We start from the raw sequence: 12,252 nt of genomic DNA on the forward strand, positions 1-12,252 counted from the left end.
TCCAAATTAATCTGTTTTGGTCACATTATGTGCGGCACATAAACTGGTGATCTCAAAATGTTAGCACACCTCATTAGCTCATGCCAAACTAATTTGATAGATTTGGTCAACTCTGACTTGACTCTTGTTCTGATAGCATGAATCTGCACCATGCACCTCTTGGTGGACAGATCAAGCACTTCCTATCCTCCCTTACACTCTTAGTTGTCAAATTTCGACATTTTCAAAAATACACAAGGCTCAGGCTCAGAAGAATTGATCACCAAAGTAACTGGAAGCTGGTTTAGAGTCAGTGGTGCTATTCACAGAGGTAGATTATAACCTTTATTGCTATGGATGCTATGTTCATTGCCACGATTGCTGCTGAAAAGCTCCTGTGGATTGTCAAAGCAAATGACTAATTTTAGCTCATTTAGATATATGTGTCTGGAAGCTAAGGCAGGTTTGAGTTGATTAGCATGCAATTGACCTATCAATGTCACGGAAGTGGTAAACTCAAAAAGGCCTGAAAGAGCAACAAGTGGCCCATTGCATTTGACATCTGTACGCCAAGTCTCGTTTCCAAAGTGAATTAGGCACCTGGAAGGCCCATGTGATGTGAGTCCAGAGTTCCTGATTCATTCCTGAAAATTGCTTCCATATCCTGTATCACCCCCACACTGAAATCCAAAGGTGTTCACAGAAGACAGTCAGTTCTCATCTCTTTCACTGGTAAGTCCTCAGATAAAAGAAAAAGGTAAGCTGAGAGGAATAGTAACAGATTTATAATTTTTATTTATTTATTTATTCTTACTAAACTAGTTTCTCTCCCTTTTTTCCACTTGATTTAATCTGAAGGCAAAAAATAATGGATAATATATTTGATCTCAGATACCTAGTAAGGAGGGATCAATCCCTGACATTGCTGAACAGGCCCCTTCAAGTGGAATTAAGTACACCTTTTCGCATAAGAGTTTCATTAGTATTGAGAAGACCCCTCTTCTATGGAAGTCAAAAGACTATAAAGGTATCTTTAACAATCTTGCCACTGAGCTTCAGTTTCTCACCTGTAAAATTAGGATGACAGCAGTTTCTTACCTCTTGGGGTCCTTGCAGTGAACAATAGCTTAACATTTGGAGTTGCACATATGACACATTGATGAGAGCTTGTATATTTATCTAGAGACACTGGGTGTCTAAGTAGGTGAGAGTAACCAGATGCAAATTTATGCTGCCTAATACCCTGAGCTTGGCTATAAGACACACAAGCTGCCCTGAACCTGAAGTAATAAACTTTGGCTGGAGCAAGAGCAGGTTTGCCTTTTTTCATCCTATAGGCATACCTAGGGACAGTCCTGACACAGCTTTCAACACAAGTGAAGTTTCACGTGCACCCTGGTGAGCAGTGGATTGAAGTGAGATTTCCCAGCAAGATCCTGAAGTCCTTCAGGGACTTGAGGGATTTATGAACCTAACAGACTTACTCGCCTTTGAACATTTCAAGCAGGCAAACACTAAGCTGCTATCAAAAATGCTGAATCAAATCAAAACACTACTGAAAACTTCATAAATGTCATTGGGGAAATCCTTCTTCTGCTTGTTGTTGATGGCTGCAAGATAACCTTTATTTATAGTGCCCTGGGGACTTATTCAATAGGATATAGTGACACTGATGAGAAGGATTATTTATTGTTTATACAGTTGCTTAAAGATGTAAGACACTGCATAAATACTCTGGAAAATATCATTCCATGAATAAAGCTCTCAATTATGCATCAAAATCCTTCCTGCATCAAAGTTCTTCTGGACTTATTCTTCTTATTAGTATCTTCGCAATGCTCTGAATGTCCTTTATTTCAGAGTAGCTGATATGTGGTGAATGTAGGAACATTATAGTTTCTACATGGTGTTCATATAGTACCAATAACCTTCAAGGCATATTGATAATGGTCTTCACACTTCTAGAAGAAAAAAATGCTAAGGAAGCCATGGGCTTATTTAAGAGAATTTCAAACAAAAATTATGTTAGTGGGTCATGGAACTTGAATTCAGAAGTGATAAAATGGTATGGTAAGGATTGCACGAGCAACAATATCCTGATCATTTTGTGTAAGCGCATTAAAGCACAGCATACAATTACTAGGCTGCTTATAAACTCAGAAATTTCTTATTAAAAGACACAGTTGTGCCCATAATCTCAGAAACATATGTCAAAGAAACTTTTTGTACCCTAGAGGCAGGTCAGAGAGCACAAAACTGAGTGCAAAACTTCTAGTTACCATCATCAGCTCCTTTGCTTTACCATTATTGTCACTGGCACACCAAGTAAACGTATAGATTATGGGATAGTTTGTGCCACTTCCTGCTCTTGGAAGGTAGCTCCTCACACTACATTAAGATCAGCAACCATATTGATTTAGTGATAAGTTAAAGATATGAATTAATCGTATGGCCTATAACAGAGCAATTCACACCAGTAACCATTCACACCAGAAGGACCTGCAGTCTGCTCCACTAGTCCTTTCTACTTGTGTTCTCTACTTTATGCTTCTATGAAAACATATTTTTTCCATTATTTATGTCTACTGTATATTAATTTGTATATATTTGAAGCCTGTTATATCAAATACAACTGTAATCATACTCTGTCATGCTGCTTTTTCTCTAAGTGCAATTACCACCTCCATCTTCCAGGCCCTAACTTTTCCCAAAGGAAGTGTGTAGTCTGAGTTAGACCACAATGAGTCAATAGCCTCTAACCAATAAAGAAGGAGTAACATCTCTAGAGGCTGATTTTAAAAACCTACCATTGACAAAATAATCCTTTCTCAGGAGACATCCATCCCTCTGTGTCAACTCCAGAGCTGGACGCTCAGAAAAGGCACTTAACTTCTTGCAGCTAACATTAGGGAAATCAAAGACCACCACCACTGGGCTTAAACTAAGCTACAGCAAAGTTGTAGCTATCCTATAATCTATTAACAGGACCCTATTTTACAGAAGAAAAAAAAATATATGAGGCTGAAATGATGTCTTTCTGAAGCCATAATCTGTTTTTCTTTTTAAAATGGGGGGGTAGGAGGGGGGAGGGAGGGGGCAATAAGAAATAATATCTTTATCTTGTGGGACACATGGGAGAATAAAAGAAAAAAAGGCCTGTTTGTTTTTTTTTTACTGCAGTTGGAGAAAACAATCCTTTGTGATTTAACTCCTCAAAAAAGATTTTCTATGCCCAAAAATATTTTCCATGAATCTCTTCTTGGCAATTTCATCTGGGGTGTATTAAGACAAATCCAGTTATGTTGATCTATTACTTCTGTCTGAATGCTTAGTTTTCTTCAATTTAATAACAACATAAGGGAGTAGGAAAATGTCTAAGCAATGAGACATGACATACTATAGCATACTGTAGTGTTGATTAATGTGTATCCAGGGTGAATGGGGAGTAAGACAAGTGCCTACACCATATGTGGTGAGTGCATTAATCAATATTACCGTGTATTAACAGGTACAGAGGGAGGGTACTGAAGAAGATCTTTTTGAAACCCAATCCTGCTGTGATGGCAATGGGGGACTGAATCCTGTTGACATGAGGAATCAGACTGATCTCTGAGTCTATGAGTCTATGACCTTAGAAAAGCACATGCATTTGATGAACTGCATGCTACAGGACTCTGCAGAAGCTAAAAGCTTACATGGATTCAAGGAGAGGCTGGGCAACTTCGCAGACCAGAAGTATTTTCAGAGTATACATTCAAAGAAAACATCTCCAGGTCAGGAAGCCTCCGAGCTGCAAATGGTTGGAAGCAGGGAAAGCATCCAGAGAAGTATCATGTGTTATGCACCCTGTTCTTGTACTCTTTCCTAGGCATCTCCTTTTGACCATCACCAGGGACAGGACAAAGCACTAGAGAGCCATGTGGTACAAGTCTTTTCATTGCTGTTATAGTTTGTGGTTTTGTATATTAACTTTACAACATATGACTAGTACCCATTAAATCCAGGCAAGATGTTCACCATTGATTCGACACTGCATAAGTTAGCAGTCCTAATACTGCAGTTGGCGGTGTCTTATAAGAGTGGAATAGCATATACTGACACATGGACACCTCCTTTAGTAAATTGAATGGTACCAAGACTTAATTGTCAGTAACTGTCCCATTGTGAATACCAGCAGGCATTCATTCAGCAGGATCATCCACCACCAACCATCTGCTCCTGGTGACAGAGCAGCTCTCACTTCAAAGCTCTGGTGAGGCAAAAGTGGCTTGAGAGCTACTGTTTGCCTAAAGGCAAGAAGCCAGCCTGGAGAGGTAGATCAGTGCAAGGCACTTCAGGAACTCAGGAGCACCATTGCTCCAAATGCAGGAGAGGAGCAGTATCTTTCCTGGGTGTGAAGCAGCAGCTGCTGCTCTCTGCTCAGTTCAGAAACACCCCTGTTTTCTACTCTGCAGGGCAGAGACCTTATAAAGAAACTGGCATGTTAAGGAAACCAGAGAAACAACAATCACACATTGCCTATTGGAGCATAGTAACATGCCCCACAGCAGTCTCATTATGCCTGTTAAACATTTACCCAAGATACAGAAATAAATGTATTTTTCATTCATGGCCTCCCCTCCAGCCTCTCTGTTACTTCCAGTCCCAGCACAGGAACCAGAGCAGTTCAATAGTCCAACATCCTAACAATACTTTCAGCTGCCTACTTTCAAATCATGTCAAGCTTCCCTAATTCTTCTAATTTAATGTATTAATACAAACAACAAAATCAAGGCTTTTTTTTTCTAATTCATGTGATCCTGCACTTCAAAATATTTTTTGAGAGTTTGAAGTGTCTTTTAAATTATCATTTCAACTGATAAGAAAATATACAGATTTGAATACTGATCATTTGTCAGTATCTCTTTTTTTTTCTTTTGCATTTAAAGAAGTCACTATTTTAAAGGTGACTTACTAGAGGAGAAAAACTCTAAAAACTGGACATGTCAGTAAAGCATCTCAAATATATTGCATTCTTTGTCTCCATTTTAGGCAACGAGTGAGCATCTATCTGCAACTTATATACTGTATTAGGACCCAGCCTTGTGCAAATCAATAAAGCCCACATGACTTTACTCCACACTCCAGTCCAAAGCCTTAACTACTCACAAGACAGCCTGTAATTTGAGCAAGGAATGAGAGCGCCTGCAGGTGTTGAATTAATGCACCATAAAAGCATAACTCTGCTGTGTTGTGATGGAGCTAAAATCAGGTTTCTCTAGTATTGTTGACAGTATTCTGCTCCTAGTGTATTTCTGACTTCGGGTACATAAGCTACCTAGTAATTTTGTCACATCTTGAAAACAGAGAAGCGGAAAAATCCATTTAGACTCTTACAGGCATAGGTCATATTTACCATTCTCTAACAGACTGTCATGTCGTGAGTGGAGCCTGCTTCTTCAGTTCCGTAACACAGAAAGTTGCCTTTGCACCACTAAAACTATCAGAAAGGAACTGAAAAACAGAATGAAGGCACTGATTTCTAAGAAAAAATAATCTAAAGTGTGATGTTAACCAAAAATATCATCGATAAAAGTCAAACTGGAAAGAAAAGCTGTATTTTGAAAGAAAAAGTAATTTTAAAATCAGATCTGAAATGATGTACTCAGTAATTTCAATGCCACTGATCCCATTGACTTTGGATGAGAAAACTGACATAGACAATGAAGAGAAGCCATCACACAGGCAGCTGCTTTTTAAGCAGACACCTGCTCAGATATGCCTCTGTGGGTAATATCCAGTTGCCATTCCATATGTGTGACATTTCTGAGGCTGGCTTGTGGCTTTATCTCCCCATATCTCAGTAAAGTTATGAAAATTGAGATTTCTGACTAAGGCCATGCTGACACCTGGCTCTGCTCCTAACCTGTTCCTCTGAGCCACCCCATGGGGAGGAACAGGCAAGCCTTCAGTACTGAGGTGGACGTGAGGATATCTGCTCAATATTTTGAGTGCAGCTGCTCTGTTCCCTGGAGCAAATTTGTAAGACCCGATCAGAGCTAAGCATCAAGGCAAGGTGATGTAGGCAGCTGCCTCAGGCTGCAGGTTGCTGGGGTGGAAATCAGCCATTGCTCTCACTGCAGCTGGAAATGTGCAGGGCAGCTGTTACTTCTGGGTCGGAGAATGAGGGCCATCGTACAAGAAGCAGCTGCTGTTCCTCTCCCTCCCCCTCTCTGTCTGAGCAATAGTAAGTCAGGCTCTTCAGTGCTCTCCAAAGCTCTTCCTCTATTTTCTCTGCCTTTTTTTTACCTCTCCTTACTACGAAATCTTAGAAGAAAACAGACATACTCTTCCCAGGTAACCGCTAATGACTGTTGGTGTCCCAGTGAGTGGTATAGCTTAAGCTACCTGTGATCAGACCAGGCCAAGTATTCTAATTAACAAAACTACTCATCTTGTTGTTCCCCTAATATTCAGTCAAGTTTGATTCAGAGACGTGTACTGTCATGAGTGTTGGTTAGAAGGGACCTCTGGCGGTCACCTCATCCAACATCCCACTTAAAACAGGTCCACCACAAGCACTAGATGAGCTGTGCCCAGCCATGTCTTTAAAATATCCAACATTAGGCACTAGAAATCTGTGTAACTTGATCCAGTGCTGCACTCAGAGCAAAAACATTTTCTTAATGACCAACATGAACACAGTTTCTGACCATTGCCCCTTGTTGTATCACCTGCCACTACTGTGAAGAGCCACAGTTTTGTCATCTGTGTGACTGGCCTTCAAGCTATTCTAGGTACAACCTCACCAATACAGACTGGGGAAGAGTAACTTCCTTCAGTCCACTGGACATGCTCTTCCTTATACACATGTACCTCACTTGCAACAAGAGTAAGTACACTGTTGGCTCGCATTCAGTTTGGCATCCACCCGGTCCTTTTTTCAGCAGAGTTGCCTCTCAGGCTGTCAGTTGCCAGGATTAGTGCTGTGTGAGTTTATTTGAAGCACTGGACTAGAGCAAGGTGGAAAAAACAAAGCACTGTGCATCCACAGGAATTTGGAAATAACCCGTTCAGTTCCCATTATCCCCTTAGCTTCCCTTCCAGTCCTCACATTGCTCACACTAGGCTTTGCTCCATGTTATTATTAAATTTGGCTGTTGGAATTCCCAGTAAAAGAGAATCCACAGATGCTTTTAAGAACAAGCTTAAAATTATGACTTTTCTAAATGTAATTAGGAAAATTGCTCTTGGATTCGTCAAAATTTATGCATATAATTATAGTGTGTTTGTGTGAAAGCATATGTTTTGGGCAGGGGAAGGAGTCTCCAGTATATTTCACTTATTATGGCCACACAAGCAAGCAGATCAGCCCAATAGAAGTGGACTTGTTGAGTGAAATAGTCAGTATGGAGGTTTTAACCTACACTTTAGATGAATTTCAGGGCATTTTATTTCTGACTAGCCCTAGTCTGTTTCTGTGGACTTGAGTGGTCCTTTGGAGACCCAGGATTTGGACTCGATGATCCTTGTGGGTCCCTTCCAACTTGGATATTGTATGATTCTATGAAACAGAGCAAATTAGGTGAAAGCTCGGACCACATCTTTCAGTTTACTTTCATGCATTCCAAGACTTTAACAGTGTGAGCTGAAGTACTGTAAACTGGGAAGATTAGTATTTGAATGCATGGAATGTATTGAATGTATTTCTATGATTACAAGTGATTTTCAAGTGTTTGATACCATTTTTCTTTAGCACATAACTTCAGTTCAAGAATTATTACTGTTTCTTTCTGTTCCTCCTTTCTCTCATTGTCAGTTTTTTATGGCATGTACTAGTGCAAGCCTACATCCTTCCTGAAACATTTGAAGGTTGCTCAGTTTATTTACATCTAGTAGCACATTAATACTTTCCATTATGGCACATTAATACTTTCCACTATGCAAAATGAGCTCTTAGCTATTCCTTGGACATTAATTTAGTTGAATTTGATAGCCAGAACTCTCTGACATTGTTAAAGTTAATGATCTGATACTTTACAAGACAAGAGACATTTCAAATCAAATTGATCGTATTAATAGTTTTATTGAGCAATGTTAACAGAAGTGTGTTGTTCCACAATGTCCTCAAGCAAAGCCTTTATTAGCACATTAATGGTGACTGAATGTCCAAATCCATTCAGTAAGAGACACTTTTTATTTCTACAATTTACTATTACAGATAGCCTAAAATTCTAGATTGGAAACCAATAACCATATGGCTCTGCTTGAAAGCCCTATCTCCTGTTGAAACGAATGGATAACTGCTGCACGCAAATCACCCCACTTTATTGACAGACTCTGTTTCCAGCTGCCTGTGCCAGGGAAGAGGAATACCTGGTGGAAATGGAATGAATGAATTTGCTCCTGAAGTATGGAAGTACCTGGGAGTTCGTTTGCTCTTAGGAAGGGGGGATGGTACTCCACATCTTGAAAAACGAGACTTCCTCTAAGCAATAAGATATTACAGCACTTCAGGTCTATGTGATGAATGCTAAGGAGAACCTGGTGAGGAAGGCAAGAGCTGGGAAGAGTGAAGCAGGCTTCTCTCATATATATTATATGTTATTATTGATTATTGTTATATATATGGTATATAATATAATATGTGTTATATATATCAAAATATTATATATAATATTTTGGTTTTACCAAGAAGGTCCTTATATTATATATAATGTTTTGATATAATACAATATATATCAAAAGAGGTATATTATGCCTCAAGAGTCAAATTACACCAGATTCAGAGATTTAAAGCTGCTGAGAAGCCATTCACACTGTACCGACTATCCCAGCCTACAGGACTTAAGGACTTATTCAAACCAAGGTTTCTCTCAGCCGTAGGAATGCCATACTGACCCTCACATGTATGCTCAAAGGAGCAGTTTCCTACACAGATCACAGACCCAATTCAACAAACCTTTTTTCAACGATGGCCATGTCATTTAGGTCAAGCTAAATGCCAAGCATCATTAAAGTAATGTAGAAATTTCACTTTTTTACACTTTCTCTCTGTCAAATTGCCAAGGGATCTTTCTAACACAGAAATACAGTTGCTCTCTCTAAGGCAGAATATCTATATAAACAAACATGGTCAATCAAATAGTGCCACATACCTTCGGGCAGTGGTGATAAGATTGTCTGACAAATTTTAAGGCGCTATGATGAAAAGAAAGTATCTTCTGCCACATTACTTTTAGCATCCAAAGAACTGCAACCAGGAAAAAGCACAGTTCAGTAAAATCTTCCATCTCCATCTTTCCTCCCCATCTGCCTAACATCTCACATTCAGAGAAGAAAGCGGTTACCCTAAATAACGGGGTCATACATGATGTAATGTAACACTGGTTTGGGCCTGCAAAGCACTGTGTTCAGGTCACCACTGAGAGGGACCTACCTTGGGTGCTCTGGCTGTTTCTCTCTACTGATGGCACTAGGCAGTAAGCAATCTAATTGTACATCACTCCTTCAGTGTTAGACATCGGAGCAATCACAAGGCATACATTAGGCAAATATACGAAGTAGTCAGAGTAACATGCCAAAGGGATATTTTGGATAAGTTTTGAACCTCGTAGCAGTGGTCAAAACTGTGGCTTGCAAGGGTTTGCTGTTGGCAGCCTGCCTTCTTTCACAGTGTTTCAACTAAAAGTGTAAGGCAGCCTGTGAGAAGTGAAGCATCACCATAATCCTTGAAGAAAAAGGCTTGGGAGTCATTGCCTAAGAAGAGTAAGATCCTATCAAATTGTCTAAGCAGTCCCTAGTCTCATGAAGTTTTGGCACCCTGCTAGATCAACAAATAGAAAAGACAAGAAATAGCTATCCCAACAAATAGGGTACAGAAGTCTATACGGTAAACTCTTCTGCCACTTCTTCTATCCTTTGCTGCCTTCTCCCCAGGTACAAATGATTTTCTTTACCTACAATTTTCAAGAGATAGCCTTTGAAACTTTATATGATGCAACAAAGTTCAACAACAATACAGCAAGGTCTGCAGCTGAAAAAGGAGGCAGTGGCAATCAGGGGAGAACTGCAGACAATTGTTCCAAAGCCTCAGTTGCTGAATTGTAAGCCTGTGCTTGTGAACTAAAAATCTATCTCAGATAATTGACATTTATTTGATTGAAACAGCAGGGTGCCCTCCATCAGAATGGGAGGAGACCATATGGAATAACAGTATGAGTGGAGATAATGTTTGTCTGCTGAGTGTGTCAATGTGTTTAGAGATTATTCATAGGGCTCTAGGGATTCCAGTATGGTAATGTTTCAGCTAAATTAGAATCAGATTAATTGCTCTAATCTAATGGAAAGACAATGTTTATCAAATTATTGCTCCTTCACCACATGATATTGCAGTGTCATTACTCTTTGAGTTTAAAAAAATCAAAAGGCTCTCTTGTATCACATCTGCTCAAGAGCTCAGTAACAGTGCTGATTTCTGCACAGGAGAGTTAATGCAGTTTATAATTCTATGAAGTAACTAATGAATTGGAGTGAAAGCTTTGTAGAAGATAAACCCTCCATATTGTGGGTAGGACTTAAACTATATTAATTTAAATGACTTTCCTGTGGCTTGGGTTTATGGTTTGGTTTTGGTTTTTGGTGGTTTTTTTGCTTGCTTTTGTTTTTGTTTTGTTTTTGGAGGGAACACTTCACTTTTGTTCAAATTTTCATAGTCTTTTGCTTGTTTTAGATCTTATTTCATTAAAGTTGTTTTTTTTCATAGTCACGCTGAAACTGAATAATATAGTAACTAATGTTTCCCTCATTTGCCTTCATCTTCTTTACTTTTCTTTCCACCTGAAAATTGCAACAAAATTACCAGAAGCTGAACACGCAGAGGAAAAGTAGAGAAAAAAAGGGAAAAGGGAAAAGGGAAAAGGGAAAAGGGAAAAGGGAAAAGGGAAAAGGGAAAAGGGAAAAGGGAAAAGGGAAAAGGGAAAAGGGAAAGGGGGGGAGGGGAGGGGAAAGGGGAAAGGGGGAAGGGGGAAGGGGGAAGGGGGAAGGGGGAAGGGGGAAGGGGGAAGGGGGAAGGGGGAAGGGGGAAGGGGGAAGGGGGAAGGGGGAAGGGGGAAGGGGGAAGGGGGAAGGGGGAAGGGGGAAGGGGGAAGGGGGAAGGGGGAAGGGGGAAGGGGGAAGGGGGAAGGGGGAAGGGGGAAGGGGGAAGGGGGAAGGGGGAAGGGGGAAGGGGGAAGGGGGAAGGGGGAAGGGGGAAGGGGGAAGGGGGAAGGGGGAAGGGGGAAGGGGGAAGGGGGAAGGGGGAAGGGGGAAGGGGGAAGGGGGAAGGGGGAAGGGGGAAGGGGGAAGGGGGAAGGGGGAAGGGAAGGGAAGGGAAGGGAAGGGAAGGGAAGGGAAGGGAAGGGAAGGGAAGGGAAGGGAAGGGAAGGGAAGGGAAGGGAAGGGAAGGGAAGGGAAGGGAAGGGAAGGGAAGGGAAGGGAAGGGAAGGGAAGGGAAGGGAAGGGAAGGGAAGGGAAGGGAAGGGAAGGGAAGGGAAGGGAAGGGAAGGGAAGGGAAGGGAAGGGAAGGGAAGGGAAGGGAAGGGAAGGGAAGGGAAGGGAAGGGAAGGGAAGGGAAGGGAAGGGAAGGGAAGGGAAGGGAAGGGAAGGGAAGGGAAGGGAAGGGAAGGGAAGGGAAGGGAAGGGAAGGGAAGAAGAATCCTCCTAAAACCCTTCAAATATTTTTTGCATTATTTAACTGTTAGGGTCATTTTAGATCACCTGTCAAATGACAATGCTGAGACACCGAGCTCTTCAGCTCCTTTAAAATTCAGTGGACACTGCAGCTCCTCTAGCACTGCACCGTGAGTGTTGAAATCTCAGAGAATGAGACACTCCTTGAATACTTCTGGGGCTTGAATGGTGGAGAATGGGCTCCAAGGATCTCTGACCCAAGGTTTTACCCCCTCATATTTTAGAATATTGTCACTCTCTGCTGTATATACTAGGGCAAAACAAGAAAATTTTAGCTCTTTTAAAACAGTGTCTAGTAAGCACAATTCTCAGAAGGATGACCTTTCTTCAAAAGTGCTTAGAAACTAACCAGAAATACTCCTCCAATCTGATTTGCCACTGTGTTACACTGACGTGATACTACTGACAAGCCCTGGACTTCTCAGAACTTTGTGTATCAAACTGGAACAACAGAAGACAGTCAGGCTCTTTGTCTCTGCTCGATTTATAATAGTGACACGGTCTTTGTGAGGCATTCAGGCTGCATGCTTAAGAGAGCACTGAACAAATATTTTCTGGGCTTCT

Source organism: Anser brachyrhynchus, assembly GCF_964034855.1.
Source record: "Anser brachyrhynchus genome assembly, chromosome: 3".
Classification (NCBI taxonomy): Eukaryota; Metazoa; Chordata; class Aves; order Anseriformes; family Anatidae; genus Anser; species Anser brachyrhynchus.